General features: G+C 40.5%; 1 protein-coding gene across 1 annotated transcript in view; it reads left to right on the top strand.

The window, feature by feature from the left end:
* Positions 1–24,378, top strand: part of fam222aa (family with sequence similarity 222 member Aa) — a 56,839-nt gene that overhangs the window by 7,894 nt on the left and 24,567 nt on the right. The gene's annotated exons all lie outside the window — the stretch shown is intronic.

The raw sequence follows: 24,378 nt of genomic DNA, 5'->3' as shown, positions 1-24,378 counted from the left end.
GGGAATGCAACGCGTTATAATAAAAACTCTAGAGATTTGTATCACACATTGCCAGGCGTAGATGTTTAATTGTTTATGACGTTAATGGGTCGGAATACAATATCTCACTCCTTCGATAAGTTTGTGATTGAAAAAGCCATTGCATAGGGCTTTTCCCCCATGTTAATGTTATTGTTCAGAGACAGTGGCGAACAGCAAAGCGCACACAAGCCTCTAATGTAACGCCATTATTTCTGTACAGCGCTCCGCCGCTGTAGGCTGGGGTTTCTGCCATTCTTGGCCAGTGTTATTGCTCTTGTCAAAAGGTTCTAAACCAACAGTGATATTAGGCCCTCAGGCGTCTACTTTTCTGCATGCCTTACTCTGCTCGAGCACAGGAGCTCAGGACTAAGACTGGATGGACACACACACACACACAAACCTCCTGCTTTATTACCTCCTGCCTGCTGCTGGAATTGCTTTCCTCCCTCGAGTGAGCCGGGCATAGGCAGCTTTATTGTGTTAACCTATTTGTGTGTCAAGAGCTATTGTGCCACTTTTTATCACTGTTTGTAATTGTTTGTTGGGGTGGGTTATACGGGTGGACGTCACCTCGCTCTCCCCAGGGGGAGGGATAATGACTGGTTGCTAAGCAATTTTTAGTCGCCCTCCACCAACCTTTTATCCATCGTAATCACTTTTATCTCTCAAAGATGTCATGTACAATTATGTGTCCTCTGTAATCCTCTGAAACCTGCCTAATGGCGGGCAGGTGTATGAGTAACCGGGCATTCGTGTACTGCCCGTTTGCTATAAGACTAATAGAAATATTTCTAGAATTGCATCAATTTGGGACTGTCAGCCTGAGATGGTAGATGCTGTAGGCCTAGTTCTTGTGTGGATTAGATTTCAGCTGGCATCATGTCCCGGTACCTTCTATTGTCCATTCACGTTCGCTTTTTTTTGGGCTCCTGCATTTTTTTTTAACTCATTCAAACCCCTAAATAATTAAAAGGCAAATCAAAATTTAATTAAGCATTTTTGTGTACTGGTTCATTTGAGCTGTTTGTTTCAATGAAAAGATTCCCTTAGTGAAATCCATATTTATTTGAAGAAAAGCACTGGGGAAACTTTCGATTAGCATGTCAGTTCATTGGTTTGTTTAATTACAAACAGGTTAAAAAATAATTGGTTTGTATATTTAAAATGCACAAATGGCTACCTTTTCAAAGTACTTTTGCATTATCAGCCTTGTTGATCAGTTACTGCTTACTCGAAAAACTGTAGATGACTTCTTCCCAGAGAACTTTGGTGCTTTATATGACAACTGCTGCAGTGCAGAGTGATGAGGACATGGCACATTGGCTCATTTGTTGTGTTCTTTTTGTGGACTTAAGTTTTATCAACATTTTGATTAGGTTGGTGGAACTGCCAAGTGTATGCGACTGCATCCCGCAGTACTATAAACCACCCCCTACTACAAGTCTACAGTGAAACAGTAACTCAGGATGTCATCAGAGCCCTCCCTCTGGATTTGCTGATGTCATCAATAGTACCGCTCTTCTACTTCACTTTCCTCGCTTTTTACCTAGTGAAGGCATACAGATTGTATTACATAGATCACCAGACGCCGTAAGTCATCTTGTTTGTTTTTCTCAGTCTTTAAAGTATTTAAATTGTGAAATTTACAGTAAATTTTCATTTTATGGAAGGGGTAGGTATAGGGTAAGGTTTAGGGTTAGGGTTGGGGGTAGGTTTTTAGCTATAATTACCATAATTCTGTATTAATATGATTATATAATGTATTTCATGTTTTACTAATCACTGTTATTTCCTACTTCATAAGATTCGAAAGCAATATAGCCTAAGTTAGCCTTACACCAAACGTTTCATACATAAAACATCAAATAATTTACTTCAAAAGATTGTTTTAGTCAATGACATCCACGCTTGTTTTTTCACTGGAGGCCTAACTTGTTGTAGGCGTAACTTCCAGGGCCGTGGTTTGTAGGACTGCGGGACTGCTGACCCTCCACGGACTAATGACCTGCCTGCGCCGCTTAAGGGAGATGAGAGGTCTGGCAGATATGGTTGGCCCAAAGCCGAGTGTTTTATCTCCAGACCTGACTTGCCGAGAAGGTAGACAGGAGAGGCTTTCGAAAGAGTTTTTATTGTTTATAAAACCCCACATATGCAACCTCCGCTGTATGCGTGATTGCGTGTGCATGTGTGCTTCTTGAGCCTGACCCCAATTTACACACTGCCTTTTCCTAACGAAAGGCATTGATGTTCTTTTAGCTTGTGCCGAGTTTCAGGCATAATTTGTGTGCGGCCAATTATCTCTCCAGCTTTGAAGACTTTCCTCTTGCTTCTCCAGGTTGGGATGAAATTAATTTGGAGCTTCCCGAGAGCCTCAAAGCCTAAATTAGACTCTGGTTAAAAATCAAGGATCTCTTGCTTTTAATTTGACATTTCAGTTTTGATTTCTTTTGGGCTTGGAAACACCTTAATTGCAGTTTGAACCATCTCAAATAAGCAGATTCTTCAGTGGTTTATGGCTGGAAATGTTAATTTGTGAATTGTAACACTGTTTCAGAATTATATTTGTTTAGGCTTATTCTGAGTGCAGCTTGGCCTAGCAGTTGTCTAGTAGTCTTAGAAACACAGAACTTTGAACTGGTGATGGTTTACTATGCTTCGCTGGGCACATTTGCTGATCTTTTATCTGTCTTGTGTTTGAATGTACACAAGTTATTTATATTGATAGGTAATGGTTAGAGGATATGGCTTAATTATTGATAAATATCAGTCTGAACTCTTTGACGGTTCATAGATCTGAAACAAATGAGATGCTGGCGTAAATGCAGGGCTAGTTTTAAAGTAAGCCATTCTCATTTGATTTGCATTTCGCATTAAAACCCGCATGACTGACGTATGAAATTGCAGGCGACGGATGTGGTTTTGGAAGGTTTGGATGTGTTCTACAGTTCTTTCTCCTCATCCTGTCCCTCGCTCAAGCGGCTCCGCGCCGATTCCATGGGATCCGTCTGTGAGACCGGCTGTGACAGCTCTCCTGTTCATGGAGTCAGAATGCAGACATGCTGAAAACACAGCGCACACGTTCTAACCTCCCATGTGTGCCTCCTCTGGAACATCTGTCCAGCTGTCATCTTGTCTCAGCCAATCAGATTCTGCTGTGGGCAGTAACTGTGGAAGTTGAGCTGGAGTAGTCTGTCTGCGCGTGTGTCTGTCTCTCTCGGAGGAATATGAGAGTGTGTCGGAGCATCGCTATGTGCTTTTACACCAAACATGCGCACACACACTCCCTCTGTGCCTGTTTACCAATAATGTGCAGAGATGTGAGCAGCAGATGGTTCCTAATTTTTCTTTTTTTCCTCTGTATGATTTTTCGTGTTTAATCCCGATTTCCAAGTAATGCTGTCAACTTATATCATTTTCAGAACATTTTAATAGAAAGTGGTTTGTACTCGGCACTAAACTGTGGAGCGGTTCTTTTTCCCGTAGTGATGTCTGAAACTTTTGAAACTGTTCTTTTTAACGATTTTGTCGAACTGTAACTGTAACAATGAAATGAGTTACTTGTTAGGGCTATAAATAACGTTTTATGGACACTTTCTATAAAACGTATTTGAAGGCATAAGGAAAAAAAACAACATAATTTAACTAAAACGAACATGTTGTGAAAATGTTGTGCAATCCATTGACTTCTTCTAAATCAACCTTTTCATATTGAACAAATTATGTGAATAATATTTTGCGACCATAAAAAGTCGCAGTCTGTAACTAATTTAAAAACAAAGGTATTGAATATTTGTTTTACTACAAAAAAATTAAATAAAATGATTCCAGTTTAACTAATCAGTTAATAATTTTTTAACCTGTTCATTGAAGCGAATGCTAAAATACATTTTCAATGCTAGTTTTTCTTTTATTCGACTAAATATTGTTCACCACTCGAAAACAATCAAGTGATCTAAGTGATGAATTGATTACAACTTTTTAACCAATTCCCTTTAAAGGACCATTCAAATAAACCACTACATGAAAAGTCTTAACTACTCAGATCATACTCTCATTTCAAGTTCCCAAGATAATGTAATTGTTTTTTCTAACAGTTTTCAGTCGTGACTCCTAGTTTCCACCTAAAGTTAGGTACAGTCTGCAAGTTTCGGTGTAGGTGACATCCTCTACCATTAGTTAGTGTGACGCATTGCACTCTTTTGTGAATACGTGAAGTTCTTCCCCCTCACGGTAAGACGAGCCCTGTGTGACCAGTTCTTAATGCGCACTATCTCTTGGCTGTTAGATCATCGCCTTTTTCTTGACCGCTTGTCTGAGAAGCTCCGGTCTGAAGCCCCATCCCTCATCAGTGGCACAGGATGGCGCTTCAGATAAAGGAGGAGAATTCTATTTATGTCCGCCTGTAAACAAAGTCCCAGTGAGGGAGAGCTAATGGCCTGGAACTGACGAGAGCCTGCAGGGATATCTCACTCTATTTCTCCCTCCCTCTGCCTCGCTCATCTTGTCACCCTCTTTCCTCCTCGTCCTTCTAGTCATTGTGGAAGTAGATGGGAGAATCAGGCTGAAAGGAACCACGTTGAAGCAGTCAGTTTTCTGATGTGAGGAGAAAGGCTTTTAGGTCCTTCGGCCTGAAAGAGAGCGAGATGGAGAAAGACCAAGAAGTCCGGAGGAGAATTTCTCCTGGGAACGGAGTGTAGTGAGAACAGCTGTTCAAAATGTACTTTCTCGCTTTCTTTGGCCCCATCTCTAGGTTCAAATCCACTGCGCATCAAACATTTATCATACACTTTTACATCAATTCCTCTAGATGTTGGACCAGTGATGTTTTTGAAGGGCTTTTGATCTTCGAAGCTCCAAGTTCTTGACGGAGTGAATTGAATTTCTTGTGACATATGGTTGTGATCGTATGCTTAAAGTATATTTTTGATTGGTCCCGTGTGGATCGACTAACTCTTATACGTTCTTTTCTAAGATTAATTACCGTCTTTATTTTTGAACGACATCTGATTGATGTTTCCTGCGAGGTGACAGCTGCTGGTTATTGGGAAACGCTTGATTGATCCGCACTGATGGAGCAGAGACAAGCCATGAAACTCTCCCATTGAGTGTCACTTACGACGTGTCTTGCAGTGCCAGGCCCATTCTGTTCTCTCTTGCGCGTGCGAGTGACAGACTTGTGCTGGGTATTGAATCTGGGATTGTTAAGCAGACGCTCGGTGGTAACGCTTTGTGTTATGATTGAAGGGCAGAGATGCCATCTTCTCGGCAAAACCCGATTTCTGTGCAAACTTCTCCCCTCCCCTCTCCTTCATGTCGACACGTTCGCTAACCCCGGTGACAAGCGAAATGCTGCCGCTTGTGACTTTTCGTTTTATCATTCAAATTCGTCCCATTGATGTTGCCGGCTTTGATTGACAGGCAAACTTGAGAGAGTAGCGATAGCAATCAGTCCTCATCAGCTGCATTTGTGACTGTGGACAATAGTTTCTCTTTCGGTTTTCACACTCGCCGTTTTTTTTTTTTTTGCACGTCCCCCTCCCTGCTGTCACAGAAAACTCAGACGATTGCATTTCTGTCACGACAGAGGGCTATTAATCTTTTAAATCCGAGCCAGACCTGAGCAGCATTGTGTTCTGGAATCTGAGAGCGCACTGTGGAGACCACTCTGAAAAAGAGCGAACGGGGGGAACATAACGGGCTCGTTCTCTTTGTTAAGGAGAAACCGAAGCTTTCTGAATGCGCACAATATTAGAAATCTAATCTGTCAGAGAGCGAGTGATAGATGAGCAACATGCAGATGGTGAGGTGATTGTAAAATCAGGCTGCTGGTTTTACCTGATATCCCTCCGGTCCTCTGCTCGTTCGCTCTCATCTAACCCGTTGGCCCATTCGGTGTGTTTTGCTAGACGGAAAAAAGTCCACATGACTCGCTTTAACCTTTATTTTATTAAAGGGAGGTCACTGGGTGGTCTCCGTTCTTCCGGAAAGGTCATTGTACTGAGGTCATGGGTTTCAGACCAGGAGATGCAGAATCGCTGTGTTCAGGCGCCCTTGGAGCAAATCATGTGAGTTCATTGCCTCGCTCAAGGGCAAAACAGCAGTGGAAAAAAACAGGGACATTAGAACAAACATGCCGCTTACAAAAGTTAACATCATGTGTGTCCTGTGAGGCATAGGAATCAGAATTTCTCCACTAAGCAAGCTCTATTATAGGGCTCGAGACGTTGCCATGCGGTTTCTAGGGTGTCTTACACAGTTGCTAAGGTGTTTTGGGTGGTTTCTATGGTGTTTTGACTGCCTAATTGTCCACCAGGTGAAAATTGTAAGTCTAATCGTTTAGAAAAGTAACAACACATCACATGATTTGAGGTATCATTCATTTCTATGACACTTTGGTTTAGCAGTGGTTTGAACAAACTTCTAACCACAAGTATGAACGATAGTAATAGTGAAACTTGCTGTAGTAAACACAGCTAATTATGTGGAGAGATTATTTTTTCATGTCAAACAGCAGACAGTTGAGAAACCAATGCTAACCTTTCATGTGAGCTTTTAAAACAAGGCCACGGATTCATTTGATCACAAAACCAGCAGGCATTTCTGCCGAAAAGACTCTCGCTGTTAATGAAGTGCTGCCTTGTTGGAGGCATTAAGAAGTATAAAACTAGTGAGTTGAGGAAAACAGTGCAGAGCCTCTAAACATTTTTACGATGAAGCGAGGTACTTAATATTAGTTCAAACATGCTTCTTTTAATTGCTTATTTGGCATTAAGCAGACATTTTTAATTCAAAGTGACTCACGGTACACTAATTGCAAGAACAATCCCCCTGGAGCAAAACGAGGTCAGGCGTCTCACTCAAAGACAAAATGGTAATCGGTTCTCAGGAACTTTATGTTTTCACCCCATATTGAATCACTCTGTTTTGTGCTGATGCCCTCGCCTCCCTTTGGCCCCCTTCTCCCAATTAGGATGAGGTGTTCGGGTCCCCACCTGAGGAAACTCGATCCAGCGGGCTGAGAGCTCCAGACAGGGTTGGCTGGGCGCAGTGATGCACAGAGCGGTGCTACTCGATAGGGGTTTCTCCCAAGGACCGCTCAGGGATGAAGCTCCATTGAATTTCCTCTCCAGAAAAACATGTTTTCGCCATGCAGGACTCCCAACCAAGGCAGAAAAGGTGGTGCAGAACTTCTCATGTGGAGAATCCATTGGTTACCACAGATTCAGACCAGTTAATATGTATATCTTTATTTAATTCAGAAGTGGAAAAGGAAGAAGTGGAAAAAGTGAAAAAGGAACTTAAATCAGATAGTCTAGACAGAGTGAGCTTTTTATATGGCTTATAAAATGTTTAAAGACAGCATAACAAGATTCCAAAACTCATTTAGCTTTCTTAATATGATGCATTTCCTAGTCAAAACATATTCAACTGGATGTTGTAGACAGGATTTGAACTGTGAAAAGTACCAGCATAAAGGATATTATTTATTTATTTTTACGTTCCACGTGTACTTATTTTTAAGTACAAAAGTTTACTTGGTTACAACGTATGTTGGTAATCAAACTGTTTTGATGACAATTGACTTTGTATGGACAAAAAACATCTTGTACATCAAACATCAAATATCTTCTTTTATGTTTCGCAGAAGAAAAAGTCAGTTTTCGAAAGACACGAGGGTTTGTAAATGATGACAGAATTTTAATTTTTGGGTGAACTATCCCTTTAAAAGTGCTTAAAAGAGTTTTCTTTTTGTCATGATATCATGTTCTTCCGTTTCGTTAAGCCAAACAATTTATCCGTCTAAATATTTGTGAAGTTTCCCAGCTTGCTGATAAAAAGAGCTGTTTGTTTTGATGATGCTCTGTCCGTCAGCAACCGTATCATCTCCGCCGGCAGTGTTTACTGTCCATTATGTCCGTGCAAACACAGCCGCCGCTGATCTTGTGTGCTCTCCACACAACCTGTCTCCTCCAAGTCTGGATCATAAAAGTGCATTCAAAGCTTTGAAATGCCTCCGCTCTCCCAAGCCCCAGACACTTGCTGCATAACTCAGCTGTGTGGAAGCATTTTGGCCCCCCACCCCCCGCCCCCGCCCCCGCCCACTCTTGCGGCTGCCCCGGCCCTGCTCCCCGTATTCAGGCGTCTCTCTTGACTTCTCCAGCCCTTTGTTTCCTCAGGGGATGGATGCAGCGAGCGGGGAGGGTGCGAGCTGTTCGATCAATAGCCGCTCCATCTGTCGGGCCTGTGGCAGAGGCTCAGGGCGGAGGGTGGAATTCGGCACCGTCTGTGGGGTGTATGCAGGGGGCTTGTCACCGGATTCTGCCTGAATAGGGGCTCAAGGGCTGTGGCGCTGGGGTGGGGTGGAGTGGGGCGGTGTCCCCCATCCATTCTTCAATTTTGTGCCGACTCCCTCCTCGGCACAGTGATAGTGGCTGGCGTTTGTGGATATGTGTGTCTGTGTGTGTCTGTGTGTGTGTGTGTGTAGAGATGAGAGGCGTCTATTGTGTCATTTCACAGGCTCCCGGGAGACAGGGTCACCTTGTCCCTCGTACAAACGGTGCCCTCTCTGGATATTTTGGCTGTGTGTTTTATACGAGGGCCAGACACCCAGGCTCTGAGCACATCTATCTCTCATCTCAGCCCTTTTCAGATTCCCCCTATTGAGAGAGAGAAAGTCTGGAACAGGGCTTTCAAAGGGGACATCTGAGATAGTTGCACAGTTGACATCATTCTTCCTGCGAGACACTGGAGATGCTCTGGATCTGTCTGCGCAGCTGAAATCTCCATAAACTGGCCTTTTAGGACACTGAGGTCTGTATTTGTGTTTGGATTGCGGAAAAATTGTGCTGCCCATTTAAGACATAATACTTCTGTTTACATGAAATCATAATGGGCCCTATTTAGTTGTTTAACTGCATATTATTCTATGTTTGCTTTCATAATCTTTTCAACTTTCTCCTTTGAAACAACTTTTCTGGTCATATAAAGCCACAAGTAATATCAAAGTGTAGGTGTCACTTTTCACAATCCAGTAAAAAATAAATATAAGTCTGTATGACTGTATTATCATTTTATTCCTGTTGTTTATTCCATCCAATTCAGTAAGGTATTTTGAATGCCATTTCATGTACATCATGATCTTCTAAAGTTTGAGGTCAAGATTTTATTTATTTATTTGAAGAAATTAATAAGTTTATTCAGCAAGGATGCATTAAATTGGTCAAAAGTGACAGTTAAGACATTTATAAGGTTCCAAAAGATATGTTTCATATGAATGCTGTTCTTTTGAAATTCTGTTAATCAAGCAATCCTGAAAAATATATTGCGGTTTCCACATAAATATTAAGCAGCACAATTGTTTTCAACATTGATCATAAAATATGTTTCTTGAGCACTAAATCAGCATATTAGAATGATTTCTGAAGGACCATGTGACACTGTAGACTGTAGTAATGATGCTGAATATTCAGCTTTGCCATCACAGGAATATTACATATAATACAATTTGTTTTATATTTTAAAACAGTTAAACATTTTAAATTGTAATAATATTTCACAATATTACTGTTTTTACTGTATTTTTGATCAAATAAATGCAGCCTTGCTGAGTATGAGATACCTCTTTCAAATACGTTTGAATTAGTTTTGTTTAAGACCTGCCTATTTCTGTGTGATTATGTGTTCTAAAACTTCGGCTGTTGTGACAGCTGCTTTGCCTTGATCAGTGTACTATGACGAGGACTGTGGTCCTTGGGGAGGCCCTCTCTGCTGTTATTTAATGGCATTGGCTTCACATGAAGGATGGATACAGCGGCCCTAACCTCTCTTGCTCAGACTCTCATGGCCACTGTTGCCTTTTTCTTTTTTTTCTTCTTTTTTTATGCTAAAAGACCCATGAAAACAAAGTGCTCAGCCTTTTTTTTTTTTCATCAAGTTAGTATCAAAATACAAAATACGATGCCAAGCGCATGTCAGCAGGCTTATCTTTTGCTCTCTTATCTGCTTGGTCATTTCTTTGATCCCGAATAGCTCACAGTTTAGGCTGACCGTTCTCCAAGGCTGTTTGCTGCTGCAGCATCTTGTCACGTAAATCTCAATTAACTCCGGTTCAGCCGTCAGAGACCACACCGCTTCTAAACGAGCCCTTTATTGCCTCATATCTAATTGTGTGGCTCATTAAAGCCGCTAATCAAAGAGACTCACATATCCAGCAGCAAGGTTATGTGGTGCTGAACTCGGAGATGCCGAAATCTTTCAAATGAATAGCTTGACAGCAACTCTGTAGCACTCCAAACTTTTTTGTCCTAGTAGTGTCTTGAAGAAAAATGTTCCAGAGGGACTTTAACCTATCTCTGACCCTATGCCCAACCAGGTTCACAATCCCTGGTGAATCTCACAAAAATATACCCAGGTCTTATTATTAGTATTATTATTATTATTATTAATTTGAAGTCTTTTAGTAAATGTGCTTTTTACTGTTCCTATGTGAATAATAGTAGTACAGGCTTTTTTTTATAATAATAGTTGTTGTCATTATTACTACTACTACTACTACTACTATTATTATTAAAAATAGCAAGTTTTGCATAATGACAATTTAAGTTTGTAGGACTTTTTATATATTAGTTGTTAGTTTTAGTTTTGGGGTCTTTTTCTGATTCTTTTTTCTTTTTCATGCCGATTAATGACATTTTTACATATTACATGTGTCAGATTTTTGTTCATTATTCTCAACATTGATTCGTCATACAGTAATTTTGTACTGTAATACAGTTAAACAAATTCTGTAATAGTAGTGTTGTTGTTGTTGTTTTTTCACTTGTGTTTGAGGATTTCAGTCTTACAGATGACATGGTTATACCTGCAAAAAATACTACAATTCTGCTTTTTCCAGCACAGCCCTGCTATCTTTCTGGTATTCCCAGAAGAGCTGTGGGTACCTCTGAGCCTCAGAGAGATTGGTGGAGAGAAGGTTGTGGTGGTCACAGAGGGGTTCGTTTGCTCTTAATGGAAGCACTCACTGGCTATCTCCTCAAGCCAGCCTGGAGCTAATTTGAGACAAGGCGGATGGATGTTTGCTGTCTCTATGTGCTCTTCCCACCTCGCATGCTTTTATCACACTGTTTTAGAAGCCGAGGTTTGGCAGGGAGGGAGAGAAAGAGAGTGGAAAGGGACATCTACCTTTTGTGTCTCCTGGGTTCTTCTCCTTTACTCTCAATTAAGAAGATTTAAACAGACAGTGTTTGTTTTTGTCCACACTAAAGAGGGAGGCTCAGCAGGTGTATGCGTCTGTGTGTCCAAATAGACACGGCTCAAAGGCTGTCTCCATCAGACGGGGTTCGTTTGAGAGTATGGCGTCTTTCAGCGCGGGGGAGAAAACTGCAGTGACAGCACAATGAATAAATTGAAAAAGGCTTGTGTAGTAAATTGTCTATCGCTGGTGACAAACGATCTGATAGGAGCGTGCGGAGGCTGCAGACGCCGCCGTCCCAGCAGAGCTGTGAATAACTGGCCTATCTGCGTGCTGCTTAGCACACCGGCCTCGCTCACACGCTTAATTTATATGCTGTGAAATATTTCCCCCTGCGCAGATACGCCCGAGTGTTGGCAGGCGGTGGGGACAAGCTCTGGGAATGTCCCTTCAGTGCTAATTTGGGGGACGATGACATCCAGAGTTTTCTCCCACTTTTTTCCTCTTTTTGTTGGGAAATGCCCTTGATAGACTGTGCCTCGTTCCAATTCCAAAATTGCAATTCAGGAATTGGAATGAGGAATTTGCTGAAATGAAATTCAACGCAGGTAGTGTTTGAAATATTAAATATGATGCAATTATAACATGTTTGATGGGCATCCATTTTAAAATGTAGAGGATTTCCATCTTTTATACATGTAATAGCCTCCAAATGCTATGCAAATTTCATATATAAATATAGTGGGATTTTCTGCATCTATGGTTAAAAAAAAAAAAAAAAAAGTCCCCAACTACTTTTCCCTCAGTGAATCTCAGCCATTTCCGTCACTACACACACGCACGCGCGCACACACACACACACACACACACACACACAATAGATAGATAGATAACCCTACCCTTCCCTACTGCCATTAGAAGTCACACATCCCATCATTGACGATTTGCATAGAGTGGAACTTTGTTCAACTTTGTCACATTGGCAATGTTTGCTGTCGCTCAAGTCAGCACAAACGCCAGTTTTTATTGAAAACAAATGACTTCCGGTGGCTTTGTCACTGCAAATCTCTGTCAGTGTGAAATGAAAGCCCCTTCATGCTGTTAAGGACATGACGAAACATCATGCTCCCAGGCTTTTATAATTTCTTAGGCTAAATTTCTCACTTGTCATCTAAATCTCCATTCAGACTGAAGGCTGTCAGAAATCCAAAGTCCAGACTCTGTGGAGGTGTCCTTTCTTGACGAGAGGTCCCTCCAGCCCTGGGGACCAATTAAAAGGAAAATCTCTTTCTGTCGGGTCTGGGCGGTTTAATTGTTTGTTTGTCAGTTTGTCTCTGTGAGAGATACCAAGCACGTACTTGTACTGTGTGTACCCTTATACAGACTTCTGACGGTTTGTTGTTGTTTTTCTATGTCTTGCCCTGTTTTATTTTTATGAATAAACTCTGGTTTTTCAATTCCTGTTTGGGCCCTGCAACCAATTATGCGGACTATAAAAAATTTAAGAGGGACAGTCTTTTATAATTGAATCCTAAAGTAATAGATTCTGTTAAATATGCATGAGCTTGGCTTTATAGATGAAACTAGAATTAATGTCTATCAGAGACCCGACCAGGAAAGCATAGAGGAAGGGAAAGGAGATGGAGACGGGATATCTTATCATTATTCTAATAGGGTATGATTGCCGTGGACAGAGGCAGACTGTCTACGGCTAGACGGGACGGCCAGTTTAATCGTTGCAAGTATTGAGCACATTTACTCAGGCTGGGCAAGCTGAGATGCTGAAAGGCGATCCAGTCGTCCACTGGTTCGATTGTCTCTTCTTCTTTTTTTAGGAGGAAGGTTGTGTGGTTGAATGGGAGGAAGATATGTTTTGAGCTCTGGTTTGTTTTTGGCATGCTGTGTGACAGCTTAATGAGGAAGTTAAGGAGCGTGCATCGGAAGGTCAGGGACTGCCGATCAGAGAGGGAGTCGTATATCTCCACACAAAGTCTCCTCACCCGTATCCTGTACACTCTATCTGTCAATCTCTCGTCAGCTCCGCTTACCCCACCGACGGGACACATGCTGTGCTTGCCATACAAACAGATCCTTTCTTTTGGTCTATTTACGGTAAATTCAAAGGAGCAGCCAAGGAAAAACGCTTTTCAAGGTCTTCAGAAGTGCTCGAGACACGTGTGAACCGCCCTTTTGCCCTGTTATTTCCTATGTAAACTGTAAACCGAGACGCTCTGTTGTGGGCTTGCACGGTGCAGTGAATGTAGCTAATTGCGCGTTGAGTTCTGGGCAGAGGAGAAGGTCAGTTGTCGGTCCTTAACTTCCACCCTGACAACGCCATTAATCCCACAGCGAGTCAGACTCCTCTCTGCACTGCTCGCAGGGCAAATGTTTCATCTCAAGGAAGTCTGTGAGGAGGAATAAAGGAGTTTATGAAATATTAGATTATTGGGCGGCTTAAGTTTTGCCTTGGAGGTGGAAGTGCTTTTTCTCATCCCTGATGTGCATGTGGCGTAAGGCCAAAATGAAGACTGAAACATCTTTTTAACAGCTCAGCTGTTTCTCCGGAAACCGCAATGACATTAAAAGAACTGTAGTTAACAGTATCATACACTTTGCTTAGATTTGCCAAGAAACCTGTCTGCAGTCAGAAGTCAGTGATTTAAATATGAACGCAAATATTTCATACCAAATTCTTCCAATAATTAGGTCTATTATCTAGATCAGGTGTTTTCAAACTTTTTGATGCCACGGACCACTAAACATTATCCAGTTGTAAGGTTCCTCCAGCTATAGATTTTCATTTAGAAAGACACATTTATACTGTGAAATATAATTTTTTGAACCCATTTGTTTATTTTCATTTACAAAACTTATACTGAAATATTTTAATACATTTTAATACACAATTTTGTTTTAACCCATTACTTTGTTTTTTTTATTAGAAGTTTAATACATAGTATCTAATACGCTGATCTAGGTTATGCTCTCCATGTTGATTTCAAAGCTCTATTCTCCTACTGTATGTTAACAATTATGTATGTCTTATTTGTGTAAAAATATGGAAAAAAGTTTCCAAAAATGAAACAAAAGTCAAGTGTGATCAAATCTAATTTGCGGTTCTGCATATTTAGACATGCCGCGTCTCAGTACACGTGACAACCAGCGTCATTTGCTATCATTCACATCAAACATGCCGCAACAGTCCTTCCAAGTTTGAAATATGCGCATACGCAAATGAGATTTGTGAGCTCCTGGAGGGCATGATTTTCATTTTTGGATGAACTATTTCTTTGAATAAAACAACTGAGAACATGAAGTCTCCTGAGCTTTGAAAGAGCAACCTCTGAGCAATATTTTTTTCCCTCTAGGTATCTGTGTGTTTGAAGTGTGGATCTGGCAAGCAGAGAAGCTAAAATGTGACACCCGGGATTAAAGGAGGGCAGTAGGGCCTACAGGCGTGATTTTAGGATATCTTACCCCTTTAATACACCATGCCATATCTCGAAACCACATTTAACCACCGACCCAATCCCTTCCTTCGTTTTCAGCAGAAATGCATATTAATAGATTAGCGAGACGAGGGGTTTGTGGATAAGCTTGGCAGTTAAAACGGAGGTCGAGCTTTAGTCTCCCACTGGTCTATTTTATTTAATTTTTTAAGTCAATGGTCACATCCTCTTCGCAGTGTAATTTAATCGGAGACTCTGTGGCTGTGGGCAGCATCTGCGCTCTGAGCAGAGATAGAGCTGCTGCTGCTGCTGCTGGCTTCTTTTTTTTTTTTTTTTTTTTTTTAACTAATCCTCAGATTTCTCTGCTCACCGAGCTACAGATCACTCCGCTGGGTGAAGACAATTACCAGCCTGCTTTTTCATGCTAATGCAATCTCTAACTAGATCTCTTCTCAAAAATGTGGAGGAGAGAAAGCGAGAGATAGGAAGAAGGAAGGTTTTTTTTTATTTTTTAGATTAACATTTAATTATGAACAGTTCCCCGTCAGTGAAGCGGAGGGGTCAGGAGAGGAGGGCAACACACAGAGGGAAAGGGCAGGCAGTAATTTAAGATGCTGAACTCTGCTTAGGGACGTGTGTGTGTTGTGTGTGTGTGTGTGTGTTGTGTGTGTGTGTGTGTGTGTGTGTGTGTGTGTGTGTGTGTGTGTGTGCGTGTGCGTGTGTGTGCGCGCCTGCGCCACGCCAGAGAGAGAGAGGGGTCAGAGGGCACGTCTCATCATAAGCAGGGTTTTGCATGACTGCACCTATTCTCGAATGCCTGCATGAGGGGTTTCAGGCCTGGTGTTTGTTTTGTGCTTGGATTTTATGACATGGTCCTCAGGATAAACAGTGTTCTTGGCCTCATCGGATCATAAACTCAGTCTCGGATGAATCTCCCAAGCCTCACTTGACCTTATGATTGTCATGCTGTCTAGAGCGTTTTTCAAAACTAGCGGAGGAGACTTAACGAAACCCTCTGAGAAAATGACAGACACATGTGGAAGTCACTGGTTGTGCGATTTACACAAGCGTAAAGTTGGCGTGTGTTTGGAAGTGATCTGCTTTTTGACATTTTGCACGCAAAAAAAAATCTTTTTTTATAAACCTGTTCTTTAACATTTATTTTTCAGCTATGTTTATTTTTCATTTATGCAGTTTTTAGTTTTAGTTTAATTTTAGTTTTTAATTTTTTCAAATTTTTTTCTGAATCACTTTTTTATTTATTTATATTGTCAATAAATGTTATAATTTGACAGTATAAATGTATACTGTAATTTTTTTTTAATCTATACTACACCGAAATATTTTTTTATTTTAAAACAATGTTTTTATTTTAGTGTATTTTTAAATTATATTTTTTTATAATAACCTAAGTGAACTCGCAAGCATCCACCAGTGACTCAGTTTAAAAAGTGCTGGCGATTACACGAGCGTGTCAGGTAGAGTTGGCGTGTGTTTGGATGCGATCCGCTTTGTATGTCATTTTGCAAAGCAGCTTTGTCAGCCGACTACAGCCGCCCAAATGTCTCCGCAGCGATGAACTTGGATACCTTTCTTTGAAGGCTCCTGTGAGCGTATACACGTATCTGAGACTTATCAAAAGATTACCATTCCACACACATTTCCTTCTTTAGTGGCCACCTTCACATAGACACACGTGTGCATGTATATTACACACACCTCACCTTCACTACCTCATGTCCCTCGGAAGGGGAATGATAAAGCGGGTCTTTATCAGGACAGCTGTGTGATATGGAAGGTGCCGGATATTTCCTGCCACAAGGGCCAGGCAGGGCCGTTATTCACGCTCTCTCTCTCACTCTCTCTCTGATTATTGGACAGAAAACTGATAATCTTAGAGGAAAAGATGTCTGATAAAGCATGAATGTGTGTGTGTACATCCCTGCACATAAATATATGTTTAGCCTATGTTTTGAAGGTTAAGTGGCAGTGGATTTTATGGTGGCTGGAACACATGACTGAATGACATTGTGTTTTATATTTTATATACGTTTTTATCTTTATCGCTCACATCAGTCTGGTTTATCATTTATAGTTTTGTTATGGTGAGAATAAAAAGTCCCAACTGCTTACTTATTTGTGCTTGCAAAATGTATTTTTCCCAGTAATTGAGTGTTCCTCGCTCAGTGGTAATAGAAATTGAGGTCAGCAGGCCTGCAAGTGCATTCTGGGATACTGGAGTGTGTCCTCAGAGAACACTGATACATAGATGTGTAAACTTTTTGACTTCAATTATTTTCTATCGATTTGAACTATTGATGGTACATTACATTTTTACATCAGCATGTATGATGATTTAATTATTTGTCTTTTTCGCCCTCCCTCAAATGACAACGGCTCATCTTTCAGACTTCAGCCCCTCAGGCTGTTGTTTAAACAGCACAAACAATGAACAAAATACAGCAAGAGAAGACACTTGAATATTCACACTAACAAATGAATGCCTTCAGGGGGTGGGGGTGTTGTGCATAGAATAGGCCATTGTTTTCATTTTGTGTTAATCCTAAACAGTGTTCTTGTGTTATGTGAATGAGTTCAGATGTGTGACAAACAGTGTGATGGCCAGCGCTGTGCTTTTTTTTGTTGTTGTTTTTTTTGTTTAGTTGTTCTTTTCTGTTGATTGTTGCAGTTTAACGTTCAACCAACTGCTCCGATGCGTCTTTATTTAGATGTGGGACCTTTACACTTGGGCTGTGCAATCTTTCTTTTACAATTCATTGTATTTAAATGCTTTGTAAAGAGAGAATAAGTCCTGCACATTGCTGTAGCTTGCACATTTTTATAATATATATTTATTTATTTATTCCCGTATTAAATATTGAATTGTCCATGCTCACTATTATGTTGCTACTATTTTTGCATTTAGGCATGTAGATGTAAAAGTTGTATGAAATCATAAGGCTACTTTTATTAAAAGATTAAGTTTAAGTGAGCGTTAGATGATGGAAAAGGTAATCTCACAGTGAATATTAATTTTTCATACTGTACGTTATATTCATGTGATGCCTAAATTCACTTGTAGCATTTAAAATGCGTGATTTTAGTTTATCTTTAATTGATTTAGACAAAGTGGAAATGTAATATCGGTCATTTATCAGTTATGTGGCCATTTAAATGGATATTATTATCTACATATCTGCATATTATCTGTCGTTTTCAGACAGAAGGTAATATCAGTGCATCCCATTTATTTTATATATACGCAAAGATATTGGTTTGTCATTGGCAACTTTGAATGCTCGACATTTTTGTTTGGCATCAAACTACGAAAAAAGTCTAACATTGTTTCCTAAGTATAATGCGACGACAGGTTTATTGATTGTCACCCTTTTGCACTATTGATGGATAAGCTACTCTGAAAATGTCCAAATGTCATTTTATTGTGTTATTGTGAATGCAATGCATGTATTTTGTGAATGCATCAGCACTGCTTTAGACAGGAAGTTCTTCCATGTGACCTCACATGCGCACACGTCAGCGTCATGCATTCAGCGTCTCGTCTCAGCGGTCAATTAGCTGGTGCTTCAGCCACCGACGTGACAGCGTTAATGTGAGCTATTGTAGCGTGATTCAAGATAACAGGCGTGTGGTTTCACGTGCTGTGACAGAGATAGACTTCATCGTATTATCATCCAGCTCACATTTACAGGCCGTGTGGAGAGCTAAAAAAAAGCAAGAATTTACCGCTGCAATATGTTTATGTTCATTCTTCGAGCTGCAAAATAAACCATCTTCCATCTGCTTATGCTTGCAACAATGGCTGACCTGTGTTTAACCCTGGAATGGAGGCGGACTCTTTAGCAGATGTGGATATTGTGTGCGAATATTGTTAGCTATTGAGTGAGACTGTATGTATAGTGGAAAACGTGCATATATTGCTTGTTTGTTTGTTGTCAGCAGGACTGTTTTCGCTCTATGGCTTTTACATCCTCTCCTGCATTCATGTGTTATTAGGAAGCGCCGGGTCTCCTATGCGTGTGTGTCTTGTTAACAGTCATCGGATTTATGTCCCTTTGTGCGTGCCCGTCTGCAGATGTCCCCTCTGAAGGATTGTTTGTTTGTTTGTGAGTGTTTTGCATTCTCGTTTGTCCTTGTCCTGTTGCATTATTTGTGTGTGTGTGTGTGTGTGTGTGTGTGTGTGACTGAGTTATTCTGATTGTTTCTAATGTCGCCTGCTCAGCGTGTTCAGCAGCATGTCTGTGGGGTTGTTATATAGTAGTGCTTGAGTGTCTAAGATTGTGTGTGTGTGTGTGTGCTGTAGTGAAGTTAAGGGGTCGGGGACTCTGTCTGTCCCTCTAATGGGCTCTTTCATTGCTTTCCATTCAGCGGTGCGGTGTGTGTGAGGGATTATGGGGGACTGTAGTGGCTGCTTGTTAAAGCTGAAGAAAAGGGTCTGGGTGTGTCGATTGGATTAACTTGTTTGGGCTTATTAAGAGGGGAGACGCACAGGCCTTTTAAAAGCACTGCATGGGGCTCTCTGTCTCATACACACAGACATTCACACACACACACACACTCACACCGAGCTGGCAGGTCACCATTCAATTAGGAAGAGAATCCCCCCTCCTATCCGTCCCCTCAGCCTTCAGATATCGCAGACAAACGCAAACGCTCCTTCCGCTCTCCCTCCTTAACATCAATAAACATAGAATCCCTACAGGCTGAGTCTATATTGGTCATAATGGAGGATTTTATAGACAGGACATCAACTTTTACCCAACATGTTTTTGTCTTAGGTTCTTTTATCCTCACTAACACCTTTTCGTTTCACCTTCCCCTCACTCTCCGTCCTATCGATCTTTTCGGCTCCCCCACAGAAGTGCACTTCAGAGAATTCAGGGGGCTCAGGCCAGCGTGAGGTTAATTCGCTCACCAGAGATCTCGGCATGCATCAGACAAACTAAGTGCGTGTCTACCTGAAACTGTATATTGTTACAGATACAAAAGTGCTTTCATTACGGTGACTGATTTATGCACAGACTACTTTGACTTAAGCTACATGTCTCAGTTGGAGTGTTTTCATTCTAAAAAGTTGTAAGTGTAATTTGTCTGTCCACATTAAAAGCAAAAAATGCTGCGTTGCATCACCCAGTCGCAGCCAGAACATTATAGACTTGCAGTTACATAAAATTGGATATCAGACCTAATAAACTGGCAACTAGCGCAGTGTGAATCATCAATTTTTTTTATATACATGTAATACACATAAAAAATTTGATGATTCACACTGCGCTAGTTACCAGTTTATTTGTCTTTATTGGATTTTTTTTTTTTATGTTCATTTATTAATAGATTTAATGACCTTTGCCATCATCTAACGCTCAAAGTTTTGAACCTAATTTTCCGGTAAAAAAAACAAAACAATGATAATTTAACTTTCCTCACCATTGATGGAATTTTTCGTCATTTATGAGATAAAGCTTCCCCGCTATAGAGCTGGTAAGTCCCGCCCATCCGTAAAACCCCAAGTGGACCTCTAGGTTGAAAAATCGTCAATGCAAGTGAATGTGAGAAAATAATAATTTTCTGGTCCCGTTTGAATTGTGGCATGAATGTGAACATATGTTGTCTGAATTTTTTATATAATTTTTCATGTTACGAGTTTGACAGTATATTGTATGATTCTTTGGCTAGCAGTTGTGGAAAAGACATAACGAGAAAGACTACATGTCGCCTATGTGACGTCACCCCATAACACATTTTCCCTCCACTTGTCAAATCACGGTGCTAATGCTGCGATTAATCTATGGAGACGGATCGAGATGCCTGTGTGTTTTGTACCCAAATGTCACCATTCAAACAAAATGGGCTGTTCTTTCTTCAGATTCCCGTCTGATGTAATCGAAAGCAGCGAAGAGTTGTAGTCCACAAAGTGCTCTCACACAAAGTCTAACCGTATCAAACTTCTACCCGCTAAATTGTTGCATTCTTCACACGAAAAATTATATAAAAAATTCACAGACAACATATGTTCACATTCATGGCAAAATTCAAACGGGACCAGAAAATAATTATTTTCTCACATTCACTTGCATTGACGATTTTTCAACCTAGAGGTCCAGTGGGGTTAGCGGAAGGGGCGGGACTTACCAGCTCTATGGACGGGAATTTCTGGCTTTCTGTTTTTTTCACTTTTATACAGTAGGGGGCAGCGTTACTCATATTCTGAAAGATTACTGAATCTCCTAATCAAAACACAGGCGAAGAGGAAGCAGAAACAAGCGATGTCATAGATCATCACCATTAAACAGCATATAAATCAAAAGCGCCTTAGGTTACCGTATGAAATGTCGACCCAGGACGAGCTATAGGACTGTGCAAGCTTTAGGGGTGTTGATGGACTCGATCTACTCCATCTATGTTTTGATCATCGTTCTGAATCCGATCCAGACGTATTTTCCTCAGCTTTTTGCTCAAAATGTTGCTTTTTTTTAATGAAACTAACCCACATTCAGGTGTTGATAAAAAGGGATGCATGAAGCTAGAATAAAACTGTTTTTTGGTTTAAAAGGAGAGGGTCTGTTCGGTCTTTGGTATATTGCATGTCCAGATATTCATACAACAAAATATTCTGGGGGCCATGAAATTTTTGTGATCAAAAATGCTTGGCGGTAGCTGGCAACTTTTCTCAAAAACGCTGGCTGGGAAAGAGTTAATAACACTTGCTATAGTTTAGTAAATCTCAAAATTAAAAAAATTTTTTTTATTATGGGTTTAACATTTATCTAATATTGCTGATACATTAAAATATTTTTCTGCATCTGTCAGAATTTAAATATATGTGCATCCCTATATAATGCTAAATAATATATATATATAAAAAAAAAATTTAAGCTTTTTTTAAAGCTTTTAAAACAATATTCATTGTGTGAAATTTATCTTTCATTGTAAAGTGCATTAGTTTTAAAATCTTATTGCACTGAAACCTTCTGCTCTTTGTTAGGAGGTCTAAAGGCTCTGAAAACACAGGATGTTAGAGGGACATCTATGAATTCGGTGTGGCTGTAGGGCTTAAGATGAAAATCATATGCAAAATAACAACAAACCAAATCCATGCTGTCTTGGTTTTAGCTATACAAGCATGACTTGTTTCTTAATCTTGTAGTGGTGCAAGAGTTCAATCATATCTCCTAGAAAATGTCTCACTATTTTCAGGTATGCGTGAGGTTTGTTCCCAATGACAGCTTATAAACCCTCTAGTTTTATGAAAAAACAGTGATAAGAGAATTTGCAAATTTGTAATGTGGCTCGTATCTCAGGAAGCAGACACACAAGTGCAATTGCAGAAATCTTCCAGCGTTTGCTGTTCGTCGTGTTGAGCTGGTACTGCTTTTGACTGAAGGGAGACAATGATGAGTCTATGGTGGTGGGGATTTTATTGGTGTTGCAGCTGATTTGCTCAAATACATCGATAAGCATATGTTAGCTGACATAGCTACACAATTTCCAAAGTGCATGTGTGTTTACTATAAATAAATATCGACAGACATACAGGCAGACCTGAGTCGCTTGTCGATCTCACTCTCATTCTCTGCTCAGTTCCTCATCATCTGCTCGCATTCACATGCAGATTTTCGGAAACAGTCTCAGGAAGGGCTAATCCATTTCCCCGCTGTGACAGAAAGCCATTGAGGAGACAGAAAGCGAGAGAGAGAGAGAGAGAGATGTTTACCGATGAGCCTGGATCTTTAAATAACACAGATTTCACATGTCAATAAAATAGAGCGATTCAGCACACTCTTGGATTGCATGTTTTCGGTTGTTGTTCACAGTTTGAGGATTTGTTCCCTCAGAAAGTCTGACTGACAAGATGGGTGGTAAAGGGTTGTCAGGCGTTCTTACTAAGCTTCAAGATGTTTCTGCATCAGTTTAATCATGTTGCCATCGAAAGAGCTGTAATTTACACAGTTGCCTTCTGGCATGGCTTGATTTAGCCAAGGAGGACATGTTCCTAGATCTTTTGTTGGTGCTGGAACAAAATACCTATAAATTATAGCCCTAGTTGTACCCCTGACCCTAACCGATCACAGGGATAATAGATTAAGAACGTAGTTCAAGCCCCTAACCCCAGCCATAAGCCTAATCCTAAAACCTGATTGGTCGACAGAAATGCTGTTCCAAACAAGGATATTGATCCAGCCAGGAACATGTCGTACCTACTTAGGCAAACCGTGTCAAGCGTTTCACCAGGGTTATTATGGCTTTGAATATATATTTTTTTTTATAAGAAGTTTTTATTTCCATTTTATTGGTCTTTAGATATATATTTTTGAACTTAAGTAATTGTTAGTCTTCAATCAGTCAATGTTAAGTTTTAATTTATTTAATTGTTTCGTAGTTTTCTAGTTTTAGTTTTTATTTTGGTTCTAGTATTTTAGGGCTGCCAAAGTTAATGCGCTAAATGGTATAATTAAAAATATTGTTTCGATTTCTGCAATTATTATTGCTATAGAAGTATTTACATGTTTAATGTAGGTGGGTTGTAAAGGTTTCAAGAATTATAATATATCAAATCAAAAAACTAAATCTAAAATTAATTTGTGGCCATTTTTATTTTATGCATTTATGAAGAATTTTTTTATTTTAATTTATTTTTCAGTTAAAAAATGTTTTCATTTAGTTTTTGTATAGTTCACTTGACATTAACACAACATGATTAATTAATAATTTTCATTTTTTTTATGTGCCTCACAGTTAGGTGTTTTGGAACAAACACAATCATATGAGCCGTGATATTCCATATTATAAACAGAGGTGAAAATTAACCTTAATGCCTGTATTAAGTTCAGGAGGTCATTGTTCTTTATTGGCTGTCAGTCGTTAAGCATTTTTAATGTTCGATATGCTTGCACATTTGTGCTGAAATCAAAGTCCTGTTCTAGGTAGCCTTGTGGTTAGATCTGTGCTTGTGCCAAAAGGTTGAAGGTTTGAACCCTTCATTGTCCCCTTGAGCAAGGCACTTCACTTAAAGTTACTCCAGCAGGATTGTTCCTGTAACTTACCATTACACTTTCTTTGCTAGTCTGGTTGTCGGCTGGTGGGCGGCAGTGCTGCCTGAAACTTAGTCAGATGGTCCTATTACGCATTCTCCAACAGAGCTGCTGTTTCCTGTGTCGGCTGTCTGGCAGCGCGCCCCGTTTTCTCTTCTTCCTCTGGAGCGAAAGAGCTGAAGATGGAGGGAGGCAGAGTAGGAATGCATCCAGAGATTTATGGCCCGGGGGGAGATTGATTACGCCCATCACTGGCCCTGATGTGCGCTTGGCATTTGCCCCCCACCCGACTCATCAGCATGTTACACATACACCCACACACAATATGGACATTTACACTCCAAGCAGAAAATCCAGGAAATCGCCTCGAGATCTTTTTGGACAAAATATCGTCTCAGTCACCATCTGATCTGCAGACAGACTCTCTTTCTCTCTCTTTTTCGACATCCCCATCATAAAAAAAAAAAAAAAAACACACCTAGAAAGTGTTGTCAGCAGCAGGTCAGTGCAGGGTTTTGTTCCTACCGTGTGTGTTGTGAGCAGTGATGGGTGCTTTATTCCTCTTGCGACTGAGGGAAGTGATAGGCTGCTGATGGATGGGTGCTGTGGGATGGCCAGGAAGGACGGTGCTGCTAGATTCCCATGAGATTGCAGCACTTCTGTCTGT

Source organism: Rutilus rutilus, assembly GCF_951802725.1.
Source record: "Rutilus rutilus genome assembly, chromosome: 7".
In the NCBI taxonomy this organism is placed as follows: Eukaryota; Metazoa; Chordata; class Actinopteri; order Cypriniformes; family Leuciscidae; genus Rutilus; species Rutilus rutilus.
This window is presented reverse-complemented; position numbering and strand designations above follow the sequence as displayed.